The sequence below is a fragment of the Camarhynchus parvulus genome, chromosome 5 (genome assembly GCF_901933205.1).
Source record: "Camarhynchus parvulus chromosome 5, STF_HiC, whole genome shotgun sequence".
In the NCBI taxonomy this organism is placed as follows: domain Eukaryota; kingdom Metazoa; phylum Chordata; class Aves; order Passeriformes; family Thraupidae; genus Camarhynchus; species Camarhynchus parvulus.
The window spans coordinates 13873756-13891624 of record NC_044575.1 but is presented as its reverse complement, the minus strand read 5'-3'; the positions used below and the strand labels follow the sequence as shown (position 1 = coordinate 13891624).

Sequence of the window (17869 nt, the reverse complement as noted above, 5' to 3'; positions counted from 1 at the left end):
ATAAAGGAAAAATGTAAACATATCTAGAAAGAGAAAATTTGATAGGCATATACAATAGCCCTCGCTGACCAATGAACTGAGTTTCACTGTATTGCTGACCAACTAGGTTTAACACAGTGCCTTCTGATATTTCCTACAAATATGAGCTTTGTGAATAAAGAATTGGCTTTCTGCATGAAGAAAATGGATTCTCGGCTGATTTACTCCAACATGTGGTGACCCCAAAGACGTGATTAATGCCAATTTAGCACAAAGAAACGAAACAACGGAAATACCCTTTTTACCACCTCAAGCAACTCCAGCTAGAGGTGTCTACAGACACAGCATCTCCAAAGTGTCTGGTTTGTAGGTTTTAACACATGCTGCACTAAGACGAGTCAGGATTAAGCCACTGAAAGTCTTGCTGGATTTTCTTCTTGTTTGCTTCCCCATGCTGCTGCTTGGCTTGTGAAATTTCATTTTCCAGCTGCACAATAGTTCATTCAATCTCATAATTTTTACTGACAAGAGAGACCCATGGGGATTCCATCTCTCACAGCTTAGCCCCAGCTGTGAGCTGCATATTCTTCCTCTGCCAGTTCAGGTCTTGAATGTTTTTCCTCAATTTCTGAAGCTCTTTCTGGGCTTGTTCTATCATATGAACTAGGTGCTCATTGTACAATGTCTAGGCATTGCAGCCATGCTGGAACATGAGCTCCAGGTTCTCAATGCACATGGCGTGGTGCTCCAACCATGCCATAGAATTGTTCACACACTCCTGCCACACTGTGATGTTCTTCTGCCTGGAGGACAGGGGGAGCAGCTCGTACCTCTTCATACTGAGTAGTTCCAGGGGCTGCCAGGCTGCCAGGCACTCAAACTCATTCTGCACGAGCTCAATCTCGAAGGCGCTGTAGTCGTGCACAGGCAGGCAGCTGAGGTAGTTCTTGGTCAGCTGGTACTGCCGTGTCTCCTCCTCCACCAGTGCTGTGGCCGCCTCCCACACACCTGGCACCTCATAGCCCTGGTCAAAGCAAGGCAGCACATCCACCACCACGTTCCTGGCCACCAGCCCCGGGCCCGACACCTTGGCCGCAGCTGCGCGCACTCACATCTCGCCCAGCGGGACTGCACACGGCTCCGCTCCCCTGTGCGCCTGTGGCTCTCCTCTTCTCCCAAGATTATTTGCAGCAATTAATTTTAAGTACTTAACTAAGTCCTATAGCCTTGAATTTTATCTGCAGCAGTTCTTTAAAGTTTAGAGATAATTTGCTCACACAAAAAAAAATTTACTGCTGAAGCAGACAGAGTCAGAATACAACCTGACACCCTGAGGGTCATGGTGTTGGTACCAGTCCGAATAAATGGTGGCTGCAGTTTTCCTGGAGTGGCAAATGTAGTTCTGTTGAAGCAGTGATCCTGTTGAAAGGTGTAGTTTTCCTCTGAAGGTCCAGTGGTGGCATAGAAGGGTCTGGTCTTCTTCTGGGAATCCAGTGAAAAAAAGCTCCCTGGTGTTCCAAATCTCAGACTATATCCAGGTAGGAATGCTTGGCTCCTACCCCTGGGCAGAGCATCTCACAATGGGATGATGTAATTTTATCAGTCATGCCGTGAGACTCGATGGCCCATTAACAGCAGATATTTCCTGGAGGGAGGATGGGTCATGGAGGAGATAAAGAACACAGCCCCACCTGGTTTTAACAGGTGGTGATAGAATACGTCCTTCTGGTTGCATCTTGCACTGCAATATAAGACAGTTAAATATTACTTTTCTACATTGTAAGATAGATAGTTTTAAGAGACAAGATGACTCTGACTAAAACAGCTGTGATGAAACACTGATAAACACCTGTTTGTGGGTGAAGAAGATATAGTGTGTTCACCATTGATTTTGTCGAAGATTTTATTGCTCCTTACAATCTATGCTGTTTTATCTTCCACAGATAACACAGAAGAGTCAGTTATGATTCTACATTATGCCTGTTACTGATTGTAAGCTGTTTTACAGTTTTCCTTTGTTTCATTTTGCTGTCATAGGTACATGGCTGTTTAGAAAGGTGTTATCTCAATTTCCCAAGACGGTAACCACTGATGCATTGATTATAGTATGTAAATTTACTGATTTTATAATAGGCATTATTCATAAGATGTTATTACTGTATTTATAGCCAGCTTCTTATATGCTTTAACATCTCTTTGTGTAATTACCTAAAAGACGTGCACTTTCAGGATCCTTCTTTCTTGTTCTCTAGCTGCTTATGGATCTCTTAGACCAAATACATAAAGGATTGCACTACCTTATCTTATAATGATACACTCATTGTTCTATAACAAAAGATTTGACAATGCTTTATTGTCTGCTCAGTTTTCAGGAACACAAAATTTAAAAAATTAAGTTCCTTAGACACTTCTCTCCACAGAAATCAAAAGCAGCTTTTTTTAAAATTCAGAGGCTAAAATTTTAGCTGATATAAATTTTCTGGCAGGCATTAAATTTGTGGAGGCATACTGGTTTAAAACAGCTCAGAATGTGATTCTAGATTAATGGGACAAACCCCCATGTTTATTGATTATGTAACTGCAAATGCAGATATGTCTCAAGTGCAGCATGCAATGTATGTACCAGCATATAACAAAACTTTCCATGCATATTCAGAAGCAGAAAATGTTCTGTTCAATTTAAATTGTATTATATTTAAAGAAATAAATACTTTTGTGTGTTCAAATAAAGAATTCCACTGAATAAAGTCAAGAAAATATGTAAAATATTAGTTAAAGGAATTACTGATTTTTAGTGAATGGATAGAGAGGTAACCACTTACTTTGTAGGCCACCACCTGAAAATTTAATCCTTTGTGCAGTAAGGCTACTAAAATGAACACCACAAACCAAAATTTAAAATAATCATGCCAAAGCGCTAGGACAACCTCTGGTCTCCAGCCAGAGGTTGTGAAGTGTGTGCTTAACAAGTCACAAGCATTTTTGGGACAATTGATCTGAGGGAAAAAAGGATTACAAGGGCTACACCCCAGTACCAACTAATCACCAGGAAAACCAAGTGGGCTTTAGAAGTACTGAGAGATTGTTTCCTCCCTCCTATTCCTTCTGGACAATAGTACTAGTTCAGGTATTGGGTGCTGGCTTTTTATGAGTACAAAATGAATTGCCTTTGGTGGAGCAAAGTGGGTTTATAGATGAGGAACCAACCAGTTGCTGAGGCATCTCTAAGGCTACAGTCGTGTCTCTGGCTCGAGAAGGCACCAACCTTCCACCTTCTGCCCTGTGGGAGCAAACCCCGCAGAGGCATCGCAGTGTCTTCAAGCGGCCTCTGAGCCCCCTCTGAGCAGAGATGCTGCGGGTGCCGCGGGCAGTCAGCGGCCGCCGCCTCCCCTCAGGAGCCCACAGCAGGGCCGGGGGGCTGCCCGCACAGCGGGGCCGGGGGGGGCTGCCCGCACAGCGGGGGGGGCGCCGGCGGGCCGGCCGCCGAGCCCGCCGCCCCCGGGCATCACTGCGGCAGCGGCCCCGGCGCTCCGGGGGCCGGGCCGGCTGCTCCCGCTCGCTGCCTGGCTGTTTCATTCATGCTTTCTCCTTCGCCATCTCCCTCTCCGACTGAGGGGAAACGGGAGCGCGCGTGGGCGGCCGCTGGAAGGCTCCCTGTCAGTCAAGCGGCCAGAAAAGAAGGCGAGCGAGGGAGAAGGAGGCAGAACAGCTTTCCCGGGGGAGGGGGCGGCTGTTGTCGGCTGCCAGCCTCGCAGCCCTTCCCGGGGGCATCTACAGAGACGGGCTGGGGGGAAGGCGGGAGCGGTGTTGCACCACAGACCTTCCCGCCGGGGGGAAGCGGCTCTTTCCTACCGCTCGTCACCTGTCCCCCCCTCCCCACACACGCACCCAGCGGCGACGGGGCAGGGGGCGGTGGCCGCCCTATCTGGCAAGCACCGGGCCCAGGGTCCGTACCTCCGGCTCTGAGGGGGCTGCCCGTACGTGTCTGCCGGAGCAGCGGACAGGGCGAGCCCGGGGGTGTTAGCAGTGGGGGGGGTACGTGGGGCAGTGTGTCCCCTCAGCTCTCCGCAGGACCGGGGAACTTCCTCAGGCTGAGGGGCGCTCCGTGGTGCCGGCAGGAGGAGGCTTTCGAGGGGAGGCTCGAGGCAAGTCGCACGCTGTTGGGCGGGGGGGCGGCCCCGCAGCGGCTGAGGTGGGCTGGCGCTCGGTACCGGCAGGGGAGGGGAGCGGGCGGCTGCCGACGGCGGGAGCGGGGCTCGGCGGGGGAGAGCCCGCTGCCCCCACCGTGCCGCAGCGCTGCCTTTGTGCTCCCTCCGCACCTGAGCGCCGGGCTGGGAGGGACGGCGCAGGTGGAGGCGGGCACGGCAGCAGCTGCGGCGCGTCCCCGTAGCCGGGGCGGGGAGGTAAGGCGAGGCTGTGCCGTGCTGCGGCGGCGGCTCCCGGGGCTGCGGGGGGCGGCTGCACGCCGGGGGCTGTGCCTCGGGCCGGCGGCGGGGGCGGCGGGCAGGGCACGTCCCTTGCCTGGCTTTTCCTGCAGCCGTTTCCCGCTTCGTCCTGCTGCACGCAGAGAGATGCAACAGCGGCAGCCCGGTCCCCTGGGGAAGGACGGGGCTTGGAGGTGGGCGAGTGGCATCAGCGCTGCCGGTGCGCGGTGAGGCTGCCGGGCGAGGGGCTGGGGCCGGGGGCAGCAGCCGGCGGTGCCTTGCCGCTCCCGCAGCCCCGCGGAGCGCTGAGGCGGCCCGGCCCGGCTCCTGCGGGGCCGCTCGCAGCCCCGGGCCGTCCGCTCCGCTCCGCGCCCGCAGGGCCCGGGCACAAGGCTGGGCTTTTCCCCCGCCACACAACGCCGAGATACGCGGAGCAGATGCCGGTATATGCGCCTAGCGGACCTCTCTTGGGAAGGGCTGGGGGATTTGGGGGAGGCTGCTTTCGAACCAGCACAGCCGGTAGTTAACTGCGGGCTGCAGTTAAAATTTTAGCAGCAGCAACAGCTTTGCGATGCTTTCCGGGAATGCTGCTGCCTGGGAGCTGATGTTCCAGGCGGCCCGCGGTACGGGCCATCTCTCTCCTAGATGGCAGTGCTGAGAGCCGGATAGCTGCCGGTGTAGGCAATAAAGTGCTGGGAGCCTGGAGTCCTGTGCAGCTGGATTTTGGCAGAGTTATGGGTGGAACGGGATAGCATTCACGTGTGCCCTGTGAGCTGATTTGCAATTATGACAATTTTTTCCTTCAAACTTTACATACGGCTGTCTTGTTATGCAATTACGTTTTGGTGAGGCTGGGATTGTTACATTATGTGAGAAAGGAAAAACGAATGCAGTAGGTTAAGCCTTTTTGTATTGCAGTGTTATTTACAAAGTTGTCGAGGTTCGGATCCAGTTCAGCTGGCTGCCACCTGATTGGCAACGATTTACAGCTGGTGGTCAGGTTCTGTATTTGGGTTAGAGCAACAAATCACACATTCAGAAGAAATGTGGCTGCATTATCCTCTTTTTTTTTTTTTGTTTACTTCCAACATGTTGCATATACTGAGGAAGCAATTTTTTTATTTGATCGCAATTCTTTGTTAGTCAGTTTGAGATGGTAACTTCCTTGTTGTATAAATTGTGCAGTTAATCAGGTTCAAATCTCTGATAGACCCAGAGCTCACGGTGATTTCAGCCCAAGTTGTGTGGTGCATGACAAGGGTGCTGAATTTTACTGTGTGGGATAGCTGAAGCAAATTTTCTCACTGGTGGCTCTGCTTCCAGTTTGTTCCTTTGGAGTAGCAGAATGTAGTGATTTTGCCAATGTTCTCATTGATATATTTGAGTAAGTGTTGTACATCTGAAGCCAAGGATAGTTCAGGGGCTCAATATGTGCCCATTGACAAAGAAAATTTAGCCAGTTGACTTGAATGTGGATGAAATGGACATGAGAACTCTCACTCTACATTTGCATTTAATGAGTTCAAACGTTCTCAGTAGGTATGTACAGAAAGGTAACATCACATCTGGTTGTTTTATTCCTTTTGTTATAATTGAACAAGCATTATTCTCTGTGGGATTGTGTCGTTGGTTTGTTAGGCTTTTTACTTCTTATTTAGCAGTACTATGGTTTAAAGGCTTTAAAATGTTTGTCACTCCACTGCAGAAAGAGTTGCCAACTTGATGTCATGCATGTAAAACTAGAACAAGAGCCTTTAAATAGCAAAACCATCAATTTAGTAACAATTTAGTGTGATAAATGGCAGAATGCACAAAAAGAATGCAAATCTGAACAATTATAGCATGCATCTTTTGGTATTGATATTGATTAAGTACAAAGCACAAAAGAGAAATAAATACATATAGCTTTTAAGTGCCTAAACTGGTTTGAAATGGAAGAGCTGTTTTCAGTTATGTATTTTTTTTCCTATTACATGGTTTGTGCTTTAAAAATAAGCATGGGGTTGGGGAAAGAGCAGAGAAGAGAAGTTTTTTACAAGCATTTCTTTTGTTTTCTGGATCTCAGAATACCATTATGTAGCAGGATGCTTTCCAGTATCTGCTTTCTCAGTATCTGGAAAGGCAGATGTTGCTGCAGCAGGAGCAATTATACTGATTTGCAGCACAGTTTAAAAAAAAAATCTGTTCTTTCTGCCTCTGTCTAAAAAGGTCAGCCATGGTTTGGGCTTGTCAACAGAATAGATGAGACAGGGAAGTTAAGTTTGTTCAACAAAGGGAGTGAAGTAATGTACAATTAGGAAATTTCTATTTCAGGAATAAAATTAGTAAATTTCCGTAACCAACTGCACTGAAGAATTTCACTTGCTTGGCTTTCCCTCATGACTGCCCATAAGCCAACCCTTTCTGAAAGGCAGGGAGTTTGGTTGGGTTTGGTTGGTTGGTCATTCTCTCCTGTGGAATGTTGAGGCCAAAGGCAGAAGAGGCAGCGGAGACTCGAGGTGTGTAGGCTTTGTAGAAGAGCCTGTCTGACTTGTAGCTTTTCAAAAGGTGCATGACAGAATCCCATAACTGAGAATTTTGCTCTCACAGCTAATTTTCAGTTCTCTGCTTACCATGTGTAGGCCACAGGAGAATGTGACTGATATGACCCAAGATTCAACCTACGATAGAGCCAGTTTCTTGGTTTAAACTGATGCTTAGAGACTTTATCTTGAGGTTTCAGAGATAATGTGCTTCTACTTTAGAGAATATTTGGGACTTCGTTGCAAAAAGAACATGCAAATGAAATGTTAAGAACTGGAGGACTGATTTGCACTAAAGCATCTTTAGCAGAATCAGGCCAGCAGAATATGTGTGTACTGTATGTATCCATGCTACCACAGAGAGACCAAGCTATGATAGTCAAGAAAGACAAGAGTTTTGAACATCTCTGGAATGTCACAGTATTTTTTATTTCATGATGGAGCTCATGTTCTTTTCAGACTCCTCTCCTAATTCTACCCAGAATTAAGACTGTCTTGATTCTACCCAGAACCAGGCTGTCCTGTGATTTTGAGCAACTTCAAAGAGCTCAATTATTATGGTAATAATCCACATCTTAGAAATCAGGTTCAAGCTCCAGTGATGTAAGAGTCCTGATCTATGACCAGCTAGAATGCCAGTAAAGTAGTATGTTACTGGTTTGTGTCTGTTTTACTTAGTCCTTCCTTCTTTAGTGACCTGCTTCGTGTAGCCTGACTCCTAACCTCTTTGGGGCAGGAGCAGCCTTTCCCAAGGGTAGGGACCTTCCCTAAGAGTACAAACTTCCGTAAGTTTCAGTAGGGCTCAGATCCTTGTTTTCAGGATGTAATAGAAAGTATCAGTCTGGTAACCCTGGTTTAAGGTCATGAGTAGCTGCCAAAAATAGTTACTATTTTTAGGAGTTGGATCTCTAGCATAAAATTTGTATTTCTTGTTTGTTTTGCAATTCAGTATCATATTTAGTTTCATTCTGTGTTTCGCTTCTGTGTGTATGGGTATAACAGCAAGACAGTGCAACTTTCTGTATTTTTATATCAATTCTGTCCTGTGGACACAACTGCATGTGCTAACAGGAGCTCATTTTTGACACAAACTCACCCTTCAGGTATAAGCAACTTGCTTAAGTTACAGGGAGATTGTGACCTGCCTTATCTATCATCAGATAAATAACTTTAGTTATTACAATATATAATAAAGGCACTTAGACCATCTTTTAGAAAAGAATGAAATATGTGAGGCTGGGCTCAAACAGCAGTGAGTGCCAGCAAGAGTGAAAACTCATGTAACATGTTTTATGTACATGCATTTGTTTAGGATGATGACTCTCTTTGTAATCCTGTGTGTGCAAACTTGTTACCTCCAGATGGGCCAGAGTTTCAGGCAGGTTTTGAAAGCTTCAGTAAGAAGTTACCAGTCACTGCAGTGTGCAAAGCCTGCTCCTTGCTAGTTTTGCCCACAGCTGATATGCCACCATCTAAACTGATGTCTGTGTGGATGCACTGCTTCATCAAACTGCATAAGCTACAACACAGCTAGTCTTGATTACACTGCTTTTTAAAAATCATTCCAATGTTGTAGTCTGTGTACAGCTAGAATTGTTCTGTGCCTTGATTATCTGCTGATCAGGTTTCATTAGAAGTGCTGATGAGCACCCAGGACTCTGAAGGCAGCAGTTTTGTGCAAGATAAGAATGTTCCTTAAAGAAGCTGATGGGGGATAAAGTTCCTAGCAGACACTGACAGCATACGATGTCACTGTAGTCTAGTCTGAAATTGTATGTCTGAAGGACAATTGGATGTCCTTGGCTTTACAAGTTTTTGCACTGAAGAAACTTAATAGTGGGTTAGAAAGTGCTTTCAGGAGCTGTGTAGATATGTTTGTTTCTGTTCAGTTGCATTATTACAACAATAGAGCAATTAGGGTTTGGTTTTTTTTTCCTACAAGTGAGTGTGAATTTGAAGCGCTCTACATTACAGGAAGACATTTAATTTATCCTGATGAACCTGTGATCTGCACCTATCAGTTCTGAATGACTTTGTTTCCAGAGCTGCTTGGAAGTCAAGGAAATGGATGGTGTAAGCTGTATAACATAACTGGTTCCAAAGGAGTCTCTGTTTGGAAGCTGTGTGTTCCAAGGCTGTTGGTTCACTGCAGAAGGCTCTTTGAAACCTGCAGTTGACCAAGGTCCCGAAGTTCTTGATGTAATTAAATATGCAAAATATCTCATATGAATAATTTCCATACCCTCACAGAACTTTTTGTTTAATCCCTGAGCCCTTTTGCAGCACAGGCTCCTGTCAATAGGGAACGGATTGGAAGTTGGGAGACCAAGACACTAACACTGCATGTGTTACCCTAAAATACATTCTGCAGTTGTAACCACAATATTGAATACAAACCCAACACAATTTTTGGCAGATAAGTGATCGAATACTGCTCTGAGGAAAAAACCCTATCACTAGTTATTTTAGTGGGCAAGTCCAGTGGACTTAGATTTTTCCATTTCAAAAAGTGGAAGAATTTTATCTCTGCCTAATATTTCCTTTCATCTTCATTATACAGTCCTTGTAAAAAAACAATAAATGCAAAATATGGTTCTATTTGTATTTGTAAGTAGGCAGTTATCAAATGCTGTGTCTCATTCCTATGTGACCCCAAGAGATGTGGGAGATGGATTTATTTAATTGGGAAATTGAAGCCTAATCTACATATGGAAATTCACAAAGATTAGCATACCAAGCTTATTTGCCACACACATGTGGCCCTTATGCAATCAGACTGTGAACTGGAAATGTATATGCCTGAATATTTGGCATGGCTATTCTGGTGTGTAGCCCTGTGTAGCCAGACTCTTAGATTTTAATTGGTACTGCAGCAATTGTTGAAATCAAATCTAAACCTAAAGGAGAGAAAAATAATGAAAGGAGCCCTTTAACAGTGCAAGTAGAGACATAGCAAGAGCACAAAGATCTTTGAGGTACATGTGCTCTGGCAAAGAAACAAATTTTCATCAGTGAACCCAATTTGAGAAGTTAAGGTTAAAAATCCTCTTAGATATCCATTCATTTGTTTGTTCTGTATATGTTGAGTGAACAGAATATTGTCAATTTGGAGGAATACTTTGTATTTACAGCTGCAGATGTTTCTTTGGGTGATGATGTTGTTGCCCTTGTGTTGCTAGTGCAGCAAAGTGACTCTGGCATTGGACTCAATCCCTGTGGGTCCCTTCCAACTCAGAATATTCTGTGATAAACATTTGTTACTTCTTGAAATGCATGACTACTGAAATCACAATTTTACCTAGAAATCCCCATGTCCCTAGCTCCAATGAGTTGTGCGTGTCGGGAGATGTCTTTATTCAAGTGTGAGGAGTACAGATAAAGATAACTCATATTAAGTGCTATTAAGAATTAGATATGGAGAATTGGCATATGAATAGTACTAGTCTGTAAAATTAAGTCTGTTAAATATAAAATTGTTTTAAATAAATGGCAAAGGAAGAGTAGACACCTCATAGTAGGGGCTATTGATGCAAAGAAACAAACAAGATGCTTGAAGGAAATTGATCTTTCGAAAACAAAAAGTGAATTATTTGTTAAAAATCATTAAGCAGTTTAGATTTTCTTTCTAGTGCACAAGGTTTAAGTTATGTTTCTCATGTCACACTCTGAAGTAATTGACAGTGGAGTATTTGCACTGTGGGACCACATCAACCCAAAAAATAGTCAAAAGACATTACAACAAATTAAATCTAGCTTGTGAGAAAGTACGGTCTAAAATTGTGAATGAATTTAAATTGAAAAACTTTACTAAAAGAGTGTTTTATTGAGGAAATATACCTTAGGATGTTTTGTTTACCTTCAGTTATTTAATTTTTAATTTTTTTATCAACCTACCTGTATTGTTTTTGACTTTCATAGAAGCAGAGACTTGAAACTTTCACATTCTTAAAGACAGAACAGGACCATTTGTATTTACTAATGTAAGGTTTGTGCACAACTCCATTATTGAAACTATAGCAAACTACTCAGGTTACTGTTTCATAAATAGTTTAGTTCCCTTCTGATTTCCCCTCTTAGCTTAATTCCCTTCTGATTTCACCTCTTAGTGAGGATGGCTTAGATAAATTTAGGTGGTGACTTCATTTGGACCAGTGTACACATCACTTTCTAGATGAGGTTGTATTTTTTTTCTCCCTTAATTTCACACTCCAGAAAATAGTAATCCTTGTGGTTTCTACCCTGAGACAAATATTTCCTTTTCCCCCTCTAGACAATTGCTACTCCACTGGGAAACCATATTCTGTTCATAACACCAGTGATATAACCTCTAATGGTATCTTAGACCTTGTTAGAAAATACAAGTGGCATTTGGTAAAGACCTCTTCTGGATATTGTTGAATACCCAAAACCACTGGGGGAAAAAAAGCTCAGAATTTTGCACAGTGAGGGTATTTGCTCTGAATTTTGTCTCTCAGTTGCTATAAATAATAACCATTTTCATAATAGATGACTTGCAGTCTGTAAAAGCAGGTCATTCCAATTATTACCTTATTTCTCTTCCTGTTTCAATGGCAGGAGATTTTTAGCAGCTAACAGCATTGCAGGCATTTTTAGGTGGATGTGACCACTTCATGGATGCAAGATAAGGGAAAGGTTCCACTGGGGTGTAGGAAGCTTTGTGTCCTTTGGCAAGGCAGGATTTAAAAGGCCAAACCAACAATTGCCTTGGGTCTTCTAGCCCCATTCCTGCCTCCCACCAGCTTGCCTGGAGCACAGCTTTACTTCACTGGTGTGTAATGAGAGCTGTCAAGTGAACATTAAAGGGGTTGGGAGAACAGCACTTGAGAAGTTTCTTCTTTGGTTGAGAGAAGTCCAGGGGAGCAGAACAGCCTGTTGGACCTGCTCACTGACCCCCGCTGGTCTCTGAAATTTGGGTTGTCACAAGCAGTCCATGGGTTGTAGGTTGGTAGTTGTCCTGTGCAGCTGTGGTGACAACACAAACAGCAGAAGCTTTCCCACACTGTCACTCTGGAGACCTGTTCTTACGATTACCTGTTGATTAGCTGCCAACCCAAAAGGCAGGCTGATGGATCTCCCTGCATGTGTTCCATATTTTTCATTTTGCAGCTCATACTGGTGTCTTGGAATTGACCAAAATTTTGGGATAATTAAAATACAGGCATATACTCGCATCAAATGGTAAGGAAAGCAGACCACTGCAGGCCTGCTAACGGCAGTGAGAATCCATATGGGTTTGAGGTTTCATTTTTCTCTACTCTTGCAAGATTTAGGTCATAATGTTTAGGTCAGGACACTTAGAAACAAGCTAGGCATCTTGATTCAGCCTCCCTAAGAGAGTACTTGTTTTACCAGAGAAGTTATTTGAAGCATTCTTGGATATGTGATACCACTTTTGAACTTACTGTCAGTTCACTGAATTACACTTGCCTGTTTGGGTTTTTTGGGTTTTTTTTTGATGTTGTTTTTTTTGTTTTGGTTTGGTTTGTGTTTTTTTGTTGTTGTTGTTTGGTTTTGTGTTTTAATGCAGGTAACATGTGCTTAATATGTTTTTTTCCTCATCCAGAGATGCTAGGGAAGGGAATTAATTTTATTCATCAGGCAGTGCATTTTTTCCTGGTGGTTCTGCAGAGTCCTTTTTTCTTTCAGGAACAGACACTCGCTGCTTCCTTCCTGTACCCTGACTGGTTGAGTATGGCTAGGTTTGTTTATTTTCTTTTGCAGAATGCCTTCCATTTGGTGCTCCAACAGCATCTGTTCCCTTGTTTTCAGTGTCAGTAACAGTGTACATTACCAGACTGGGGCTAGGCTGAAGCTGTCTCCTTCAGGAGCAGAGCCTCCCTTGCCAGTGGAGATCACTGCCACCATTCCATTACCCTGACTGAAGCCTCTGCTCCTTAAGTCTCAGAATAGCAAGCCAGAGAGGTAGAATAATTTAAGTAGTTGCCTTGTTTCATTCCTCTTCTAAACATGGAAATCAGAGCCTGCAAACATTCGTAAGATGAAATGTTGGCACAGACGTGGTAATTTCTGTGAAACTGCAGATGTGACTACTTTGTTATGAAACTGCTGGGAGCTTCAAGAATTACTGTAACAAATCCTGTGACTAAAAAGCATGTAATGGCTATTTTATTGTGCTGATGATTGCTTTTGCACTTCAGAGTCTGTTTGGAATGGTCACATAATTAAAATAGTTATTATTTTCTTTTAAATTAGAAGAGGACTTCTCTCATACTTGCATGATGTCTGTCTTGCACAACAGCAACAAGGAGCTGAGTGCCCAAATACTGTCTGTATTTCAGCCTCTTAGTTATTGCTTTAAACCATGTTTTCAGATAGTGCTCTGTTCTTTGTGGTAAATTACTGCAAGCACATGTAACGTTCTCCATGCTATGTACATTTTCTAACATCCCAAATTTTTAAATTATGGATATTGTCCCCAAAGCAGACCATGGCATTTGCTCTTTTATCCCTTTTGAGCTTTTTTGTATCATGTGCAACAGTGTCTGAATTTGTTAGGAAAAAACATTATCCCTTTGAATTTCCTATGACCTCTCTAGCACTGTAACCCCTCAGACTCCTGATTGGTATCGCTGTCGATCTTGAACATAGTTTTGGCCATCATCACAGGTCTGTGTGCTGCCAGTGGGCAGTAGATCACAAATGGAGATTCAGTGCTCCAAAATTATGTAGTGATGCTAAGTAATGAACCAGCAATTAAGCAACAGTGTTTTATCTGCAGTGTAGTCTGTGCAACTCAGAACATCAATTTTCAGTCTGTTATCCATGAGTAGATTAGATTACATTATATTAGTTTAAATTGAGAACTGTTGCTTTGTGTTAGCCCTAGGCATTACTTTAATGTTAAACTTACTAACTTTAATAAAGGCAGTTTTTAAACCCAAGAAAATGGTGCCAGGGGCGAGATCCTCATGATGCTGATTCTAGAGTTTAGACAGGAGAGCTTATTGTCTATGTATCCAGGATTTAGAAAAATATTTTCTTCTGCTTGGCAAGCTTGCTTCCAAGTCCTGTAATGCTAACTCTGGCTTCACTGTGTTCTATCACAGTCTAGTGGTCTGGGATTTGTAAAGCTGTGCCTATGAGATTGCTGAATACACTGGGAAGAGAAGGCAGTCCAAAGCTAGCTGGAATAGTGTCTGCTGTCATTTGGGAATTTGCTTTATTAAGGCATCTGACTTACTCCCTTGGTTGTTGATGCTGAACAGAAATTGAGAGTAGGTCTAGCAGCTAATTTGTCTGTCCTTGAAACCGGATGTTTATTCCAGTTTGGAATAGAGAGTTTCCTATCTGTGTCTACAAGCTTTTCTCCCTTTGTTTTTTCCCAGCTGATACCAATCTCTGCTGCTCTGTGCATGGCTTCCACCCTGTCCATCTGTGCCCTTCACCTCTCCAGCCCAAGTGTCAGCTCCTATAGGTCTGTATTTCTCTTCCTGTCGGAAAGAGCTGAGTAACCTTCTGCCACAAAGGTTTCAGACCAGGGAAGTACAAACTGCTCTCTTTGTCCACTACATCGTGTCAGATTAGCAGCTTCTGATTGATAGCTATATTGCCAAGTATGAAAGAAGCAGCTCTTCCCCAGGAGCTGTAAAATCCCATGGTTGTAAGAGACTTCATCATGGGCTGAAATGAGCTGACGGCCACCACCACAGGATACATGACAGTAATTTGCTTCTAGTTTTTCCATTCCTCTTCTGCAACTGATTGCTATGGACATCATTCTGATTCTGAGAACACAGCAGGTCTTTGGAAACTTCATCCTGGTGTCCTGGAAAATGCCTCATTAATCCAGCCAGCCATTTTTAGGCTTTTTCCTGCATTACTGAACTCAAGCATTGCACTTACCTGGTTGTAATTGCTAATTGTCTTCCTTGGTTGCTGCATGATTTTAGCAGCTGATGCTTCATAAATTACCAGAGGTAGAGATGAGCAGAAATCTGAGATCTTGCTAACGTGTCAGGCTAGACAAAGCCTTGCTTGCTTGTCATAGTGATTCTCATGGTATTGGTCTTTTGCTCTAGAGAAGCATTTCTTTTCCTGTTGTTTGAGAACAGGTCTCAGACCTCAGATCAGTGTAAATTTCAGAACTCCTCTGCTGAGCTAATCCCTCATTGCATTGTTTTGGAGCTGTTAATTGATGATAATTCTGGATGCTTAACGCATTTTGTTTGAGGATTTCTAAACCTTTTCCTGTCAGACTCGGAGACACTGGTTCATGGGGGGAGTGGTTTTAGGGAAGCAAAGGGATTGGAAGGTAGAAGAAGCCTTTTCTCTTTTGTATGCAGTGGTGCCATGAAAAGCAAGAGCTGGAAAGGGTGGGAGAGTGATCGTTCCTATCCCCCTCTACACCTGCCAGGCTTTTACATTTGAAGAGTGGGATGCAGAAGCAGAGCTCCATCTGCAGATGTTCCCTTTTATGTGAGATAGCTCTCCAAAGAAGAGGGTCTTACATAAATGCCTTTGCTGACCTGTGTTTCTGTGTATATGTGATATCATATCTGTGGACATGTTGTTAACTACTGCACAGGAAAGGAAAAGTGAGAAATCAAAACAGTTCCAGGGCTGGAGAAAGTAAGCATCCCTTTTAGTTGTATGCAGGTCATAATTTCTAAGCAAGGTTTAGCATCTTCACAAAACTTGGACCAAGATCACTTCAGACATTACCCCAAAAGGAAGTTTGGTTTTTCTTCATGTTGAATTTGGATGGCAGAGGGAACAAGGTCAGACTATGTGGTGTTGGCTGGTAAGAAGGGAAATTTCAAGGTCTGTCCACACAGACATAGGTATTTTTTTCTGTCTGAAAGAATTCTGATACTCAGCTGAGGGCAAAAAAGTTGCTCTTCTGTTTTGGTTTGAAGTAGTGTCTAGGGAAGGGGAAAACAGTGTTGGCAGCAGCTTCATTTGCTTTGAGCATTATGCCTGTCTATTCCCTGGAGAACTCATTAATTTTTAAGGCTGTGGCAGCAATAGGATAAATGGATACAGCAGTGATACCCTAATGGTTTGAGATAGTGCATTCATCCTTTTGGGATAAGCAGTTCTGCTTCCTGCAGAGATTGTGCGGCACCCCAAGATCACTGGGTCAGTCTAACCCGAGAAGGCGGCTGTTTAGCAAACAGGAAGATGCCATTTGGTATAATAATGGAAACAAGAAAACTGTTCTTTTTAGAGCATTGTCTGCTCTCTGAATCCCCTTAAGATTCGTTTACCCTGCTACTAAACTCTACCTGTTTGTAGAAAAGGGGTTTATGCAAGAAGGTCAGGCTCTTGCCTGATGGTTTATGCTGGGGAGACAAGTGTGTGTGAAAGACAAGGTTCTGAGTTACATTGATTTCTCCTCAGTAATTGCTAGTCAGGATGAGTGTTGATTGTTGACTTACAGGGTCTCAATGTTGTGAATGGATAAGCTTTTCATACCTGGATATGTTAAAGGTGGTCATGTTTCAGGTACATGTATGTATGGCTCAATGTCCAATTACTTAACAAAATCAAGTAAAATTAAGACAATACTGGCCTACTGTGGGAAATCTTAGACAGGGTGGGGAGCTCCTGAGTCCTGACCTAGGAACTGAGTTGCTGTACTCAGCTTCCTTTCTTAGAAAGACACAGCAGACTGCCACTGCCTTCCAAGGCACAGCCTGGATTCTATGAGAAACTTGTGACTTTTTAGAATGGGTAGGTGTAGGGGGATAGAATATAAGAAAATAAAGATAGTGTAGAAAGTAATCTCACCCCTAAGGAGTTGCAGCTGGGCCAATTAGCAAAGATTAGGAACAGGTCTGACTTTAACAGGCCACAGCTGTAACCAATGAGAAGAAGAATGCTATAAAAGAGTGGGGTGGCGGGGTGAGAAGGGAGTTGGAGTCAGGTGGCTGCTTTGTGCAGAAGAGTCAGTGCTCTGAGGAGCTGCCCACAAGAAACACCCAGAAGGTATGAAACTTTTGTGATAGGAGACAACAGTATGGTACCCCTGCAACAAGATGACAACAGGCAGGTGCTTCAAAGGGGCAGTAATCGGTGCTTGGGCTGGAATAAACAAGCAGGGGAGGCTGTGGCATGGCCCTGGAGCATCCATACCTGTTTGTTGTCACTTGTTACACAGCCACAATGCATGGGGTAGGATAGAATGGGGATCCTTGCATGTCCCACTGTTGGAGCTGGGGTTCATGAGTGGGACAGCTGAGGCCTGAGGCACTCTGGGCAGTTCTTGGGTACACATGCACAGCTGAGAAGGTACCCGGAGTACTGAAGGATACAGGAGGCACTTAGGACAGTGAAGGATGGAGGCAGTCAACTGATGGACCTCCATTTGGTATTGAAAGCACTTAATGGCTATGCTTTGGGCTTACCATCCTTACTTTTAACCCTCCTGGCCATACTTGAGTACTGAGATGATTTAATGCAGATGTGGGTGGTCATGAAGTGCCTCTGCCTGCCCTGTCCATTCTCTTAACAATGTCTAATGCTGCTTCCTCTCTGCACTATTGCAATCCATTTCCAAGAACTGGAAGTCAGAAGCAGTCTGTTCCAGCTGATGAGGCTGGAAGCTGTGGGGGCTCCAAATTAGATGCTAGATAGCTTCTAGTTAAAAAAAACAATGCCAAGATAGCGTGAAATACTCCTCATATAAACATCAAGGGGAGAGTAATGCTTCATCTAATGCAAATTATATTCAGTGTGTAAAGCTCTTATATGTACTGTATATTTCATCATGTTTGCAAGTTTATAGTGCTTGTCTTCTGGGCCCTGCACTGTAAACATCATTGGCCCTGTGATGGAAGAAAGATCAAGCTCTTTAATGCAAGAAAAACAGAGGAAGTATAGATGTATAATGATGGTATAGATGGACAGTGATCCAGACCACAGAAACAGCTTTGTGCTTTGAGACCCATGGATGTAAATGTG

The 17869-nt window shown here is 43.9% G+C and overlaps 1 protein-coding gene across 2 annotated transcripts in view; it reads left to right on the top strand.

The window, feature by feature from the left end:
• The first annotated feature begins 4252 nt into the window (after positions 1–4252).
• Positions 4253–17869, top strand: part of PTPN5 (protein tyrosine phosphatase non-receptor type 5) — a 77041-nt gene continuing 63424 nt past the window's right edge. Inside the window, exon 1 of one of the 2 annotated variants that reach the window (XM_030949204.1) lies at positions 4253–4382. The gene's annotated coding sequence lies outside the window, so the exon portion shown is untranslated. Of the gene's footprint in view, positions 4383–4485; positions 4598–17869 lie in introns of those variants that run through there. The other variant, XM_030949205.1, reaches the window with a different exon arrangement.